Source organism: Sarcophilus harrisii, chromosome 4 (genome assembly GCF_902635505.1).
Source record: "Sarcophilus harrisii chromosome 4, mSarHar1.11, whole genome shotgun sequence".
Taxonomy (NCBI): Eukaryota; Metazoa; Chordata; class Mammalia; order Dasyuromorphia; family Dasyuridae; genus Sarcophilus; species Sarcophilus harrisii.
The window spans coordinates 1,540,007-1,557,280 of NC_045429.1; the positions used below are offsets into that span (position 1 = coordinate 1,540,007).

Genomic DNA, 17,274 nt, shown 5'->3' on the forward strand with positions numbered 1-17,274 from the left:
CTTGAAGGCGACCTTCTCCTCCATAGTCACAAGGTGGTGGGAAACGTCCCATCCATAGTTTGGCCTCGGTATCCTAAACAAGGCAGCAAAGTGCAGCGAGCCTGAAACATGGACCCTTCTCCCAGAGGAAACCAAAGAGATTCAAGCATCCGAAAAGAGCTAAGGAGTCTAACTTATCCCTGAGCAAGAATCCCACCCACCATCTGCCCAAGGAGGCAGCATCCAACCTCTGCTGAAGACCTCCGGGACGTGGGGGCAGAGTGGAGCATCCAGCCACCCAAGCAAACGGAGACAGAGCATGGGGCATCCCACTTTGGGACAGTTACTCGTTAGGTTGGTTCCCCTAATGATCAGACACTCAAAAGGCATCGAGGTCTAGAGTCATTCTCCCACTTCTGCTTGCACAGTTTTCACCAAGTCACGTCAATAGGCTTCAGTCCCCTCATCTATAAAACAAAGAGATTGTACCAGGTGACTTGGGAGAGCTCTTCCATTCTCATTTTGTGATGTAGGAAAAGCAACATGGTAGAGGTGGCTGGGGATGCAGCGCGGAGTGCTGGCCTGGAATCAGAAAGACCTGGGTTGAATCCAGTCTTGGATACTTACTAGCTGTGTGCCCCTGGCCACGTCATTAAGTTTCTCTCTGCCTTAATTTCTTCACCTGTGAAATGGAGCTGATAATAGCATCTAGCTTGCAGGTGGTTGTGAAGATCAAATGAGATAATGTCTGAAGTGCTTTGCAAACCTTAAGCACAATATACTCATTTTACTATGGTAAAGACTGTAAGTATCTAAGCCTGGATTTGAGCCCAGGTCCTCCAGAAAGTGCTGGATCTTGAGTAGAAAATCCTAGGTTTGGAACCCTGCCCTTCCACTCATGAGGGACAACCTAGTCAAGTTATTTAATGATGGTGATGATTACAATCCGATCCACCAAACATTTCTTAAGTTCCTATGGCATTCTAGTCATTTTGCGAAGCATTGTGGATACAATTAATAGAGGGAAAATAGTTCTTTCTTTCAAAGAGCTTTCAACTTAAGCGGGGGCATAACACACAAAAGAAGGTAGAAAAGTGAGACTGGGGGATGGGGCATGAGGGAGTTCTTTACATAAAGGTATCTTATTGAATGGATGGCATAACGTAACATCAAACAGGGCAAAATGAAGTTGGGAGGGAAAATGCCATCCACATTCAGACAGAGAACTAGGGATTCTGAATGCAGATCAAAGCACCCTGTTTTCTTTTTTTCTCATGTTCTTTTGTTCTAATTTTCTTTTCCAACATGACTAATACAGACAGGGCACGAGATGCAAAGGGAAGAGTCCTGTTTCTGTCCTCTGTAAAGGAAGGCATTGATCTTTTATACTCCAGCTCTCTAATCAGAGGGGAAAGAAGAAGAAGGACAAGAAGGACAAGAAGAACAAAGACATGAAGAAGAATTAGAAGAAAAAGAACAACAAGAACAAAAGGAAGAAGAAGGAAGAGGAGATGATGATGATGATGAATAGTCACCATATAGAGCTGGAAGATCTGGAAAACTATTGGATGTATATTATTTCATTTATATTTATTTATTTATATTCATAATCATATTTATCCTCATAACAACCCTGTGAAGTAGATGATATTATGAAATCCATTTTATAGATGAAGAAACTGGGGCCAGGAGGAGTTGTGACTTGCTCTGTATTTGAAGAAGAATTTGAATTCAAGCCTTCCTAACTCCAAGTCCGTACTCTGTCCATTCCCCAGCTCTCTCCACTATACTTCCTGGCTAGTACGAGTATTTTAATCACCATTTTAATGATGAGCTAATTGAAAGAGGCGGTATTGACTGAAGTCAACACAATTTACTAAATGGGTGAGCGAGACTTGGGATCCAAGACTCTTTCCACTGCATCATACCACTTCTTAGCAAGCAATGTAACATAGTGAGGAAACGTCTGGATTTGAATTCCAAGGACCTGCGTTCAAACCCCAGCTCTTCTATTGGATGATTTTTTGGGAAAGTCCCTGAATCCCCCTTCATCTGTGAAATGAGGAGTTTGGAGGAGATGTCCCCCGAGGCCATTTCCAGTCTAGTTCTGCTAATAAGCCTTTTACAAAAAGACTTAAAGAGTCTCCAGTCTCTAGAAAAAGAGGATCCAGTAATGACTGTGCAGGAATGCCATGGTCCCTGGGGGGCTCTCAGAAGACAACCAGATCAACAGAGGAGCGGGGATGAAGATCTGGGCACTCTTTCTATCTCCTCAGTTTGAGGAGAGTATCCCAAGAGTTTACTTCATCATTTCTCACCTGGCTATTTCCCTGGACTTCATGACCTAGAAACTCATTATGGCAGGCAGAGGAAACAGACCTTCCTCTCACTGGGCACCTTTCATATCTTGCTGTACTTATTCCCTGAGGGAAGATAGTAAGGGGCTGACTTCCTTCTGTGCCCATACAAGGCAACTTTCCCCTCTGGCTGCCAGAGATCTCTACTAGGCGAGATGTGGAGAACCAACAGTGTAAAGAGAAAGTCTTCTTGTTCCATTTCCCCTACACCTGTATCTCCATTGAAGAGCAAGAGGAAAATGGGTGGAGAATGGGATTTCCTTCTTCTGTTACAGATTAGACTGCCATCTCCTACTGCACTATTTCCTACTTAATCTCCATATGTTAGAGGGAAGAGAAGTAATGAAATGGGGCCCCTTATCTAACCATCTGACCATGTGCTATCCATCTTGTGTTGCACTTGTCTCTATCCTAATGCCCAGGCTCCTCTGGGAAAAGAAATGGGACCCTCCATTCAATGATGAACATCCTTATACCTGGTCATACATCTCAGGAATTCTTAATCCCTATAGGTCATCATCCAAATCTCATTTTCCATCCCCAGCATTGTCATCCCTTCAACTCTCCCATCCCAGAGTTCCAGACAAACACCAGCTTCCTCTTGCATTGGGCCTTCTGAAATGTCTTTTCCACAAGCAACCAATTTCCCTTGATCCTAAATCTTAAATCCTTTTTTCTTTCCCACTCCTTCCATCTTGAAAGGCTCAACCCCTCTCCCATTGACAGTCTCCTTGGTCACCCTTCCCAGGACTGGCTATGCTTTAATCATTCATCTTGGTATGTTAATCAAGACAGAGGAGTTAGATACTCCTTGCTCACCATTATTTCCAAGTTCACTCTCCTCCATTGAAGTTAATTCTTGTCCTTGGTGCTTGAAAAGGACCAAAATAACATCATTTTGTTGGGATCAAAGTAGTGTACCAGACTGTGGCTTATCAGGCCAAATGATGGAGCTTGAAAGGCTCTACCACAAGTTGGGCATCAATAATTCATAGGAACATTTAGAGTGAAAATTTATGCATCGAAATTTTTGCATCTAAATCTTTAATTTGCACATCTCCCATTTCTTTTGAGCTACTACAATTCTGCTGTGCTGACAGCATGATGCCTTCTTTGATGAGGGCATGCCATGCAGGGTGGGCTTGTGCCCGTGTCCCCAGCATCGCACAATTGATCCCAAAGTTCTTCAGAGAGACCTTGAGAGTGTCCTTGTATCACTTCTAACCTCTGTGTGAGCATTGAGGGTCATGCGATCTGACTCTACTACTCAACCCAAATTCTGGCAACACAACTCCAGGTCTCTGCTTTTTCATCCTTCAGGAGTTAAGTTCAGATCCCAAAGTGTTTCTTTTCTTCTCAACTCTTACTATCATACTAGTGGATTTTAACTTTTATAAAACTGTCCTTCAAACACCCTAACCTCGCAGTTCCTCAACCTACTCATTTCCTTGACTAAATCTCCACCTCGCTCCAGCCACACATAAGAGCCGTAGCCTTGATCTTTATATCACATTAAAATGTGCCGCCTCCAGCATCCCTAAATGCCCATATCCAATCACAATTTGTTGGCTCTTCACCTCTCTCTCTCTGCTTTCCCTTACCAAATCCTGCATGATCTGGATGATTATCCAGAAAAGGAGACTGGGAAGGAGAGCTCAGATCATGCCTTCTAACCATATGTATCCCATAAGTCTCTGACCTGGACTCCAGGTACTTAGTAAAATTCTAGGTGAAGATGAATGAATGCATGATTAAAGCTTTTATTGAGCAATTACTATGTGCAAAGCCCCGTGTTAACTTGGGGATACAAACAGAGAAGTCAAATAGTTTCCACTCTCCAGGAGCTCCCATTCAGATGGATGAGACAAAATATACAGTAGATTTCAACAAGCCCCATGGAGAAACTCTCTGCTCTTAGGGCCCAGAAGCAAGGTAGATGGTCAGGCCTCTTCTCTGAAGTCCACAGGAGCTGCTTCTCAGAGTTGGCGTGGAGGGCTCTGGGCTGGAAGCAAGGCTGATAGTTTAAGGGCAGAGGAGAGTTAGTTCTCCTAAAGCACTTCGGTTCAGAGCACTGGGCTGTTCAAGGTTGGAGGGCAGATAGTGGCCAAGATGATAGTGATTTGACATACCCAGAATACACCATCTCTTCTTTCTCTCTCTGTTTCTGTCTCTGCCTCCCTCCTTCTTTCCCTCCCTTCTCTCTCTCTCTCTCTCTCTCTCTCTCTCTCTCTCTCTCTCCCCTGATGCTTCAAAGTAAGTTAAACAATGGGGACAGTCCAGCAGAGTCAGTCACAAAGCCAGGAGGGCAGAGTGCAGTGGGATGGACAGTCATTCCATCCATAGCTGGGAACTGTGCCCCTCTCCTAGTAGACTAAAATTGTCTGAGGCAGCTTTTTGGCTTCCCATGCTATTGCTTACCTACTTCAAAATTCTCCTCCCAGATTTCTTTCAACAGTAAAGGAACTGAAACATTATGAGGGCTATGTGATTTTCTTTGAACAAGTCTGAGTTCCCCTGAATATTTTTGGAGGGGCCTCCTTTTCAAATATTCCAGATATTGAACTGGGGGCCAAGGAAGTCTCTTCCAAGTCTGAGATCAAGGGGAAAAAATCTTCTGTTTTCCTCATGGGAGCTCCTCCAAGAGCCACACTGCTTCTTCCCCAGTGAAGTAGAGGATAGTGAGGGAAGTGAAGCTAGACAGGATCCAGCCTCAGCTCTCCTGCTATTACAACATTTTCCACACAACATGAAGAGAAAAAAAAGGGAAAATGTGCAAGACTTGCTGCTGTGAAAGGTATGTTTTTCTGTCTCTTTACCCACTAATTTTCTTTTCTCATCAGCGAGTTTATTTTGAAAACAACCTCAGCGGACTTCCAGGGTAGGTGTTGGAGAACGAAAAGCACCAGCCAAGTGAGCCACTGAAATCAATATTCTTTGATCCCCTTTTGCCTCTTCAGTGGGGCTCTTTCCCCTCATTCTTAGGTGTTGCCAACAAGAAATATGTTTCTCTGAGGCTGGGGAGGGAATCTAAGCTTTGTTCTAATGCAGAGTTCTAGGAACAACCAGCAATGGTTAAAAACTACATGTAGGCCGCCCTCCACAACCTGATTTTCATTGAAAAACTCCACGGAGCTCCTGGATTTTATTTGTGGTCCCTTGTAATCGCTTCATTATTTTATAAGCACTTTGAGCTCAGCCCCAGAGCCATTATGTGGATTGTTCCATAGATGGATAGGCCATAATTTCCAGTTGGCAACTCAGCAACCAGAGGGACTTTTTTTTCTTTTTCCTTTCTTTCTTTCTTTTTTTTTTTCTTTTTGGAAAAGAAATGCTTTCCTATTGGTGGCCATTATCCTGCACTGAATAAATGGGAATTGTTTTTGCCACTCATCACTTTCCAGAAGGCAGCACAAAAGGTATGTCAACTTCACAGTTTCCTCATTCAGACCTCCTGTGAACTCCATCCGAGGGGAGCAGGGCTTCTCACCCTAGTGTCCAAGAACCTGAGTTTTGTTTGCTTGCTTTTAATATTCTGGTAGCTGGATTTCAATAGAATTGGTTTCCTTTGTAACCATGTATATTTTATTTCAAGCAGTGAAAATCAATATCTGAGAAGGGGCCCAGAGGCTGCACTAGACTGGAAGAAAGGAGGCCAGGATGCAGAAAAGGTTAAGGATGTCACCAGAGGACACTGAGTCATGGAGTCATGGAACTGGACAGAACTTTGGAGGTCATCAAGTCAATTCAAAAACAAAAACAAAGCTCCCCAAACCTTGCTCTTTAACAAATCCAATTAAACACAGCTTCTCTCTCCCCCTCCTCTCTCTGTCTCTGCCTCTCTCTGTTCTGTCTGTTTCACTCTTTGTCTCTCTCTGTTTTTCTCTCTCTTTATGTCTCTCTGTCTCTTTTTCTTTATCTCTCTTTCTTTTTTTTCCTCTCTTTCTTTCTTTCTTACACACGCATGCATGGGAGCACATGCACACATACACACATATATACATAGTATCCCAAAATTGCAATGAAGTTTTCAGTTTAGATAGCATGCACACACATGTATGTATAACATACATCTCTATATAACATATATGCACATGTATACACATATAACTTGTAAATCTCTATGGTCTGAGGGCATTTGTGTGCACACATAGTATAATCGAGGCATGTGAGCCTCGGTGAGGAAGGGCTTTAGAAAATTTAAAAAAAAGAATTTATATTTTTTCCTAGAAGCAATGAATAAGGATCCCTGGAAGATGGTTGGGCAAACTGAGGCGGGCCATTCTGCACTTCATCACTTGGGTAGCTACATGGGAAGTTCGGTCAGGGAGAGCACTTTGTGACCATCATCTGTTTGCCAAGTGAGGAGGTCTCAATCAGAGTGCAGCAGACAGGGGTCCAGACAAGACAATATTGTGCAAGTAGAAATGTGGGTCCCATTCCATTCTATCTTCCATTTGCTGCCCCGGGGATCTTCTTAAGTCCAGGTCTGCTCCCTGCCTGAGTTGACTCAACTAAGATCAAACACAAAGTCCTCTGGTATCCAGAGTGCTTGATAATGTGCCCACTGCTACCTTTCCAATCTGCTTCCACCTTTTTACACCTTCATCCCCAGGTAATTAAGGCCTCCTGAGTGCTCTTCAAACAGGACACTCGATTCTCTGGCACTGGCTGTTTTCTCTGCCTGTCCACCATACCTAGAAGGCTCTCCCTCCTCAGCCTTGCCTCTGGCTTCCTTCAGCTCCCAGCTAAGATCCCATCTTCTGCAGGCAGCTTTTCCTAAAACCCCCTAATTCTAGTGCCTTCCCTCTGGTGATTACTCCACGTTGCTACAGCATGAAGTGCATTTGGACATAATCATCTGGAGACTGTTTTCCCCAGCAGACTCAGCTCCTTGAGAATATGGACTGTCTTTGCCTTTCTTTGTATCCCCAGTGGCAGCACATTACCTAGTACACAGTTGGCATAAATTGTAAATTGCTGACTAACTCTTCCACTCAATTCCTTTGTGAGCTTGGGCACATCCCTTGACTTTCGAGACCTTGGTTTTCTCATCAGTAAAAGCAAAATGAGGGCATTCAGTTAAATGATTTCTTAGGTCACTTCCAGTTCTATGATTTTAATTTACTCCAATCAGGCTTGTGAATTTAATATAGGTGGGGAGATACAGGGACCAGAGGAAGGGGAAGTAGAGAGAGGAACCAACAGTGCATCAAAAGATTTTGCTCTTCAAATTAAAAATCAAAAAATAACCTATTGATTTCCTCTTATTTCTCCAGCCTTGTTGGAGATACTGTAGTCTTTTCATTGAATGTCTTTTCTATGTTTTCAACCTGACTGAAACTAACCTTGAGAATTATGGCCCTCCTTACATCCCAAGCCCATTATTAGCTATGTTATTACCTTGGCCAATATATGGAAATACTCCATTTCCTCATCTGTAAAATTAGGAACAGATGATAACCATGAGAGGAGGAAAGGACCCTAGATATTCTCTCCTCCAAACATGAACTTGAAGAACACATAATTGGAGTCCTTGCCCAATGTAGCTAAGTTTTAGAACATCTTCTGTATAAAGGTGGAGATGTTGATTGGAGAGCAATGATTTACTTTGAATAAGAGACAATAATGATGACTATGGTGATGGTGATATAGTATACATAGTGTTTTATAGCGAAAGTGTATACTTGTGTATACACACACTCATACATACATACACACACACACACACACACACACACACCCCTTCCACCAAGTTTATTCCATCAGTGTTAGCATAAGAAGTCTTGGCTTCCAGAGCTCAGCAGGGGCTTTGACCCAGGTATGAAGCCACTTCCTCTTTCCTTCTCCTTTTCTCATGTACTCCTGGAGGACCTAGAAGCCTAGAGCGGTAAAGTAATGTGCTCCAGAGTACATGGGTGGGAGCCCCAAAGTCAGGAACTGAAGGCAGCCCCTGTTTCCACAATACCAGCTCCCTTTATACCCACTGGCCTGGCCTGCCTTCTTAACAGCATGCCACTTTCTCCACTCCCACAACTGGTTGATCTTTTTCTTCTGATTTCACCATGTGCATATTCTTCTACTAACAGAAACATGGGAGAAAAGCTCATCAAGGATCGTCCCTTTGGAGAAGGTTTGCTTAAACGTGGATAAAATGATTAAAAAGCCCAGATTGCATCCAGCAAAGGCCTGCACTTGAAGCAGTTGGGATTAATAGAACAGGAGCAAGAGGAAGAAAAAAGGAAAAGGAACTTGGACCTGAAACTCACAGTTGGATTTTCACTTCAATGCTCACTGTGTGTCTCTAAGCTCTTTCACTGACTCTTGAGAATTTCTATCTTTTTTGGCTGGCAGAATTAAATAGGAACTTCAGTTTTTTTTTTATTCAGCCCTCCTTCATGGATGGAGAGGAACTGGAGCTGAAGGAGACTTTAGGAACTATGCAAACCAACCACCCAGTTTAAATAAGAAAACCACATCCAGCCAGGTCAGAGCTCCCTAGAGAGGAAGGAACAAAGGTGACATTTCAACTAAGAACTTCTTATTAAGAATCTCCAGAGTCTCCCAGGGGAGTTTCTGGGGCCTGCTAAACTAGTAGGGTCTCAATCCTTAGGTATCGTGGACCTCCTGAGGAAAAGGAAGGAGTTTCAGATGTCTTCTTGGAAACATGTTGCTTTTTCTTTAATAATTGAAAGATTTTATTAATTTCATCTAGAAAATAAAGATATCATTTTCACCATCCATCTTCACAGACCTCCTGAATCTATCCATGTATCCCCTATTCTTCCTCCCTCATTTTACAAATGAGGGACATCAGGTCTCAGACACAGAGTTCAGACTCTAGAATTAGCACGTTTCTTCCTGTCATATCAAGAATAATAGCAGTATGCATGGGAATGGAGCCAAGGTAGCAGAGAAGACACACGTTTCTTTCTGACCTTCTATGACCCTCAGACTAATTAACAAATCCAGCCTCTGAATTAATTCTGGACTATCAGAATCTATGAATATTAGGAGTGCAACAAATTACCAGCAGAAAATAATTTCAAAGCTTTCCCAAAAAGTTCTGTTTCAACCAGGCATGGAGGGAGGCAGGTCAAGAGCAAGCAGGCCAAACACAGACACGGAGTGCAGGCAGAGCAGATTCAGGGTGGTGTGGGCTCCACAGGCTGGAGAATCTACAAAGAAGAATCTACAGCAGTGTTGGCTACTCTGTCCTGGCTGCAAGCCAGGAGATCAGCAGAGAAGTTATAAAACACATTCAACACAAACATAAAAGGTTAATAGTGAGCCCTGAAACATCAGAATCCCATGGGACCTAGACACACCCACCCAGCATTGAAAGTGAGTCAGCGTGCCTGCTACTACTTTATTACAAAATAGACTTAGTGAAATGGAAGCATATAATTCCTTAAAAATAGAGTTGACATAATGGGAAAAGAAAACAACTCCCTGAAAAACAGAATCTGTGAAATGGAGAAACCAAATAAATCTTTAAAAACAAAAATTTTGAAATGGAAAAAGAAAATATCTCCTTAAAAATCAGAATTTGTGAAATGGAAAAAATCCAAAGAACAAAACAATTTATTTAAAAATTCAATTGGACAAATATAAAAATAACTTTAAAAAAGGTAAATGAAAATAATTCACTAAAAATCAGAACTGAACAAATGGAAATGAATGATTCAATGAACATCAAGAATCCATCAAGCAAAACCAAAAAAAGAAAAAGAAAAAAAAGAAGAAAATGTAAAATACCTACTTGGGAAAACAACTGACCTGGAAAATAAATTTGGGAGAAACAATTTTAGAATTATTGGACTTCCTGAAATCTATGGTGAAAAAAAAAGAGCCTAGACATTATTTTTCAGGAAATCATCAAAGAGAACTCCACTGATATCATTAGAATCAGAAGGTAAAATAGCCATTGAAAGAATTCACCAACCACTTCCTGAAAGAGACCCCAAAATTAAAACTTCAAGGAATATAATGATTAAATTTCAGAACAATCAGACCAAGGAAAAAATATTGCAAGCAGCCAGAAAGAAACAATTCAAATACTGAGGAGCTACAATAGGATTACCCGGGATCTAACAGCTTACAACTTAAAGAATGGAAGATCCTGGAATCTGAAAAGCTTTAAATCCAAAAGGCAAAGGACTTTGGAATGGAGCCAAGAATAAATTACCCCACTAAACTGAACATTTTCTTTCAGGGAAGAAGATGGACATTCAGCAAAATGGGTGAATTCAATTTATTTCTGATGAAAAGCCAGAGCTCAACAACAACAAAAAAAAATTGGCTTTCAAATATAGAACTCAAGAGAAACATAAAAGTTAATAAGAAAAGAACTCTCAAGAATTGTATCTCTGTTATGTATATACAGAATTAGTGCATGTATAATTTGATTTTACTGTTATAATATAAAAAAAACTAGAGAGAGAAAGAGGTTTATAATAGAAAAAGAGGAAAGTGGAGGTAAAATGAGGAAAATTATATCTCATGAAGAGACAAAAAAAACTATTATAAATGAGGGAAAGAAGGGAAGGGGATGAACATTGTGTGAATCTTAGTCTCATCAGATTTGGCTCAAAGAGAGAATATTAGATATGTTCGGTTACATGGAGAAACTTTTCTAACCTTATAGGAAAGTGAGAGGTGAAAAGGGAAAAGGGAAAAGGTAGGCTAATAGAAGAGGAAACAGAAATAATATGGGGAAGGTATAAGAAAGGGAGAAGGGCTCTAAAGAGGAAGGGCTACTTGGGGCAAGTGGTGCTCATAATTAAAATACTGGGGAGTAGGGAAAGGGGAAAAAGAAAGATAAAAGTATAATTTGGGGTAAATAAGATGGCGGAAAATACAGAATTAGTAGTTTTAACTGTAAGTATGAATGGGGTGAACTCTCCCATAAACAGAAATGGATAGCAGACTGGATTAAAAGTCAGCAGCTTACAATAGGTTGTTTATAAGAAACACATTTAAAGCAGTGATAAATACAGAATAAAGGTAAAAGGCCAGAATCTATTATGATTCAGGTGAAGTAAAAAAAAAAAGAAAAAAAAAAAGAAAAACATGGGTAGCCATCCTGACTTCAGATCAAGCAAAAGCAAAAATTGATATAATTAAAAGAGCTAAAGAGGGAAACTATATCTTGCTAAAGGGTGCCATATATAATGAAGCAATATCAATACTAAACATATGTGCACCAAGTGGTATAGCATCCAAATTCCTAAAGAAGTTAAGAAATCTGTAAGAAGAAATAGGCAACAAAACTATAAGGGTGGGAGAGCTCAACCTTGCTCTCTCAAAACTAGATAAATCAAATCACAAAATAAATAAGAAAGAAGTTAAAAAGGTAAATAGAATATAGAAAACTTAGGTATATAGATCTTTGGAGAAAATTGAATGGAGACAGAAAGAAGTACACTTTCTTCTCAGCAATTCATGGAACCTAAACAAAAATTGACCATATATTAGGATATAAAGACCTCAAAGTGCGCAAAGACAGAAATAGTAAATGCATTTTTTTCAGATCACAATGAAATAAAAATTACATTCAATAGAAGTCCCGGGGAAAATAAACCAAACAGCAGTTGGAAGCTAAATAATCCAATCCTGAAGAATGAATGGGTGTAACAGCAAATCATAGACACAATTAATAATTTCATCTAAGAGAATGGCAATAATGAGACAACATACCAAAATTTGTGGGATGCAGCCAAAGTGGTAATAAGGGAAAATTTCATATCTCTAGATGCTTACTTGCATAAAATAGAGAAAGAGAAGGTCAATGAATTGGGCTTGCAACTAACAAAGCTAGAAAAAGAACAAATTAAAAACCCCCAATCAAATACCAAACTTGAAATCCTAAAAATAAAAGGAGAGATTAATAAAACTGAAAATAATAAAAAAACACTATTGAATTAATAAAACTAAGAATTAGTTTTATGAAAAAAACCAACAAAATAGATAAGCCTTTAGTTAATTTGATTTGAAAAAGGAAAGAGAAAAATCAAATTCTTATTCTCAAAAATAAAAAGAAGGAACTTTCCACCAATGAAAAGGAAATTAGAGCAATAATTAGGAATTATTTTGCTCAACTTTATGCCAATTGATTTGATAACCTAAGTGAAATGGAGGAATACATACAAAAATATAGATTGCCCAGATTAACAGAAGAGGAAATAAATTATTTAATAGTCCCATTTTAGAAAAAAGAAATAGAAGAAGTTATTAATCAACTCCCTAAGAAAAAAATCTCCAGGGCCAAATGGATTTGCATGTGAATTATACCAAACATTTAAAGAACTATTAACTCCAATATTATATAAACTATTTGAAAAAATAGGGAAAGAAGGACTCCTACAAAATTCCTTTTATAACACAGACATGATACTGATACCTAAACCATGTAGGGTGAAAACAGAGAAAGAAAATTTATTAGCAAAAAGGTTATAAAAAATCATCCCCAGGATAATACACCATGGCCAAGGAAGATTTTTACCAGGAAATAATCCACAACTTTAGCAAAGTTGCAGGATACGAAAATAAACCCACATAAATCATCAGAATTTTTATACATTACTAACAAAACTCAACATCAAGAGATACAAAGAGAAATTCCATTTAAAATAACTGTCAATAGGTTAAATATCTGGGAATCTATCTGCCAAGGGAAAGTCTGGAACTATATGAGCAAAACTACAAAACACTTTCCACACAGATAAAGTCAGATGTAAACAAATGTAAAAATATCAAGTGCTCTTGTACACATCAAGTGAATATATTAAAGATGACAATACTCCCTAAACTAATCTATTTATTTAGTGCTATACCAATCAGACTCCCCAAAAACTATTTTACTGACCTAGAAACAATAACAACAAAATTCATCTGGAGGAACAAAAAGTAAAGAATTTCAAGGGACTTAATGGGGGGGAAAGCAAATGAAGGTGGCCCAGCAGTACCAGATCTAAAATTGTATTTTAAAGTAGCAGTCATCAAAACCATTTGGTACTGGTTAAGAAACAGAGTAGATGATCAATGGAATAGGTTAAGTTCACAGGACAAATTAACTATACAAATCTAGTGTTTAGTAAAGCCAAAGACTCCAGATTTTGGGATAATAATTCACTATTTGACAAAAACTGCTGAGAAAATTAGAAACTAGTATGGCAGAAACTAGGCATTGACCTACACATAATACTGTATACCAAGATAAAGTCGAAAGGGGTTCATGATCTAGATAGAAAGAGTGATATTATAAACAAATTAGAAAAACATAGGATAGTTTACCTCTCAGATCTGTGGAGGAGGAAGGAATTTGTGACCAAAGAATTAGAACTCATTACTGATCACAAAACAGGTAATTTTGATTATATTAAGTTAAAAAGCTTTTGTACAAACAAAAGTAAAGCAGACAAGATTAGAAGGGAAGCAATTAGTGGGGGAAAGCATTTTTACATTCAAAGGTTCTGATAAAGGCCTCATTTCTAAAATATATAGAGAACTGACTCAATGTTATAAGAATTCAAGCCATTCTCCAATTGATAAATACTCAAAGCATATGAACAGACAATTTTCAGATGAAAAAATTGAAACTACTTGTAGTCATATGAAAAGGTGCTCTAAATCATTACTGATCAAAGAAATGCAAATTAAGACAACTCTGAGATACCACTACACACCTGTCAGATTGGCTAAGATGGCAAGAAAAGATAATGATGTATGTTGGAGGGGATGTGGGAAAATTGGGACATTAATACATTGTTGGTGGTGTTGTGAACAGATCCAACCTTCTGGAGAGCAATCTGGAACTATGCTCAAAAAGTTATCAAACTGTGCATCCCCTTTGACCTAGCAGTGTTTCTACTGGGCTTATATCCCAAAGAGATCTTAAAGAAGGGAAGGGGACCCACACGTGCAAAAATATTTGTGGCAGCCCTTTTGATAGTGGCAAGAAACTGGAAATTGAGTGGATGCCCATCAATTGGAGAATGATTGGGTAAATTGTGGTAAATGAATGTTATGGAATATTATTGTTCTGTAAGAAACAACCAACAGGATGATTTCAGAGAAGCCTAGAAAGACTGACATAAACTGATGCTAAATGAAATGATCAGAACCAGGAGATCATTGTACACAGCAACAACAAGACAATATGATGATCAATTCTGATGGACGTGGCTCTCTTTAACAGTGAGATGATTCAAACCAGTTCCAATTGTTCAAAAATGAAGAGAGCCATATACACCCAGAGAGAGGACTGTAGGAACTGAGTGTGGTTCACAACATAACATTCTTACTCTTTGTTGTTGTTTGCTTGCATTTTATTTTGTGTCTCTTTTTTTCTTGTGTGGCACAATAATTGTATAAATATGTGTGTGTGTATATATTGGGTTTAACATATATTTCTACCATGTTTAACATATATTGAACTACTTGCCATCTAGGGGATATCATGCGAGAAGGGAGAGAAATTGGAATGCAGATTTTTGAAAGGGCTAATGTTCAAGAATTGTCCATACATATGTTTCAAAAAATAAAAAGCTTTAATAAAAAATAGTAGAATAGTAACAACAACTATAATAATTAACATGTATATACTGCTTTAAGGTTTTCAAAGTACTTTGCAGATAGCATCTCATTTTCTCCTCATTACTCCTCTGGAAGGTAGATGCTATTGCTATCTTTATTTGATTGTTAAGGAAACCAAGACAAATTTGAACTGGCTGGCCCAAGGTCACCCAGATAGTAAGTGTCTGAAGACAGATATGAACTCCAATTTTCCTGTCTCTATTCACTCCATTCACTATATCACCTGACTGCAGGGTTCTTGAAGACACAAAATGCAGACAGTTTATGATATGAGAAAATGATTAAATATGTTCAAAAATTGTTTCATTTGAAGTGTACTTAAAATGCTAGTACAGTAAACAACCATATCACTTGTCTGCCATTTGAGGGAGAAGTCATGCCAATTTCTTGGAAATTTATTTCATTAAGAGAAATCCTCTTAATTTCCATGTAGTAACCATGATCTTATCTGGGGAAGATTAAGATGAGGGTCACACAGGGGATAGCTACATTTTGTTGGAGATTTGCTCCAGCTAACCAGAGGAAAAAGAATGGATAAAGAAGAAAAGAGTCTGAAAGCTAGAAATCGTAGCTTTTTGTTCTTCCTTCTCCAAAGGGAAATAAAACCCTGTTCCCCACAAATTAGTAAAGTAGGAGGCCAAAATCGACTACTTTGTGCAGACAATCAGACCAGAAGCGCATTCAAAGTTAAGTGGAAAGAGTGATTTGGTTTTCTCCCCTTCCCTCCCCACTTCTCTTCCTCTCTTTCCCCCCTCCTTTTCTCTTTCCCTTTCCTCAAATCTTTCCTTCTCTTTTCTTTTTCATTACTGCTTTAGCAAAATGCTAAGAAATGAGTTCCCTCATTAAGATTATCTTAAGTACTTGTGGACTTATTTCAAGCAGGGAACAATCTATCTCCTTCAAACCAATGACAATATAGAATCCAGGTTTCCTTTCCCCTGGTACTTGCCTTTCCTAGTTTTGCTTCCATTTTCTCTACCTGTATTATATAGATCAGTACCTCTGGAGGAAATGCTTCTTTCTGCTTAGTTGTTCTATTTTTTTTTTTTTTTTTGCTGAGGTAATTTGGGATTAAGTGACTTGCCCAGGTTCACACAGCTAGGAAGTATTAAGTGTCTGAGACCAGACTGGAACTCAGATCCTCCTGACTTCAGGGTTGATGCTCTAACCACTATGCCATCTAGCTGCCCCCGATGTTACATTTCTTTTAAACTTTATTACATATCATATCTATTGATTCTATCTAACTAGAACTGTTATTTTAATAAGGTAATATTTTTAAAGAGAAAAATAATTGAATCATGTTTTTGCATGGTTTATCTCTTGCCTCTCTCCTGTGCTTGGAATTAATGTATCCACTGGGTCGCTATTAATAGGTAACATCAGTCATGAATTAGGTGCTACTCAAAATACAGAAATGGAATATAAGAGGAAATACTCACGCTCTAGAGAGCACGCCTTGCAAATCTTATGCTATTAGTAAGTGATGCTTCCACCAGATCCGAGATGGATCAAAGGCTTACTAGTGTTTGGTACACAGCAAGCCCTAAACAAACATTAGCCATTGTAGCTATTATTATTATATTGACATTATTTACTTTTCTTATTTTTTATCAGTTATCATTGTGTTATCTCACAGTACAATTTGTTCATTACTAGTGCAGGCATTCATTTGCTCTATCATTTCAGAGGTCTGTCATTTCATCGGCCTGGGAACTCCTTCCACGGGGGGCCAGTCCAGCCCCATGGTAGCTTAGTAGATGGCTTTCAAGATTAAAAAATGTATCACTCTGCATCCAACTTACTAATAGTATTCTCCACACCTGGACCTTGGTCAACAGCCATATAATCTATCATTGGGCCTATCTTTGAAGCTTTTTCAGTCTGGTTGGATACTTCTGACAACAGCATTTTGCTATGATGATGTTGGAATCTAAGAAAAAATAATGAAAAGGGAAGTCTCATTCAAAAATAAGGACAAAATACATAGAAAATCTGCATCAGCTCACCAAATACAAATCAAGACTTATCTAAATGCATTTAGAAAATACGTTTAAAAGCAAAGAATTTTAAAAATAATTGGTCATTGGTCATGTCTGGTCATGCTAATATAATAAAAATAATTAATGGATGAAGTTAATTCTATGCCAAAAGAGGTACAGAGGTAGACTAGGAGATGATGCCTAGAAAGTACTCTGCAAACCTTAAAGCTCTCTACTAATACCAACTATTATGAGCTATTATTATATTCCCATTGGCATCTAGCATCATTCCTGAAAGAGCTGAAGCTCAGTGGAGAGAGTGTCTACATTAGAAACATAAATAGACTAGACCTGTGGTAAAT

General features: G+C 38.9%; 1 protein-coding gene across 1 annotated transcript in view; it reads right to left on the bottom strand.

Moving 5' to 3' along the window:
- ST6GALNAC3 (ST6 N-acetylgalactosaminide alpha-2,6-sialyltransferase 3) overlaps positions 1-17,274 on the bottom strand; it is a 323,114-nt gene that overhangs the window by 33,111 nt on the left and 272,729 nt on the right. The gene's annotated exons all lie outside the window — the stretch shown is intronic.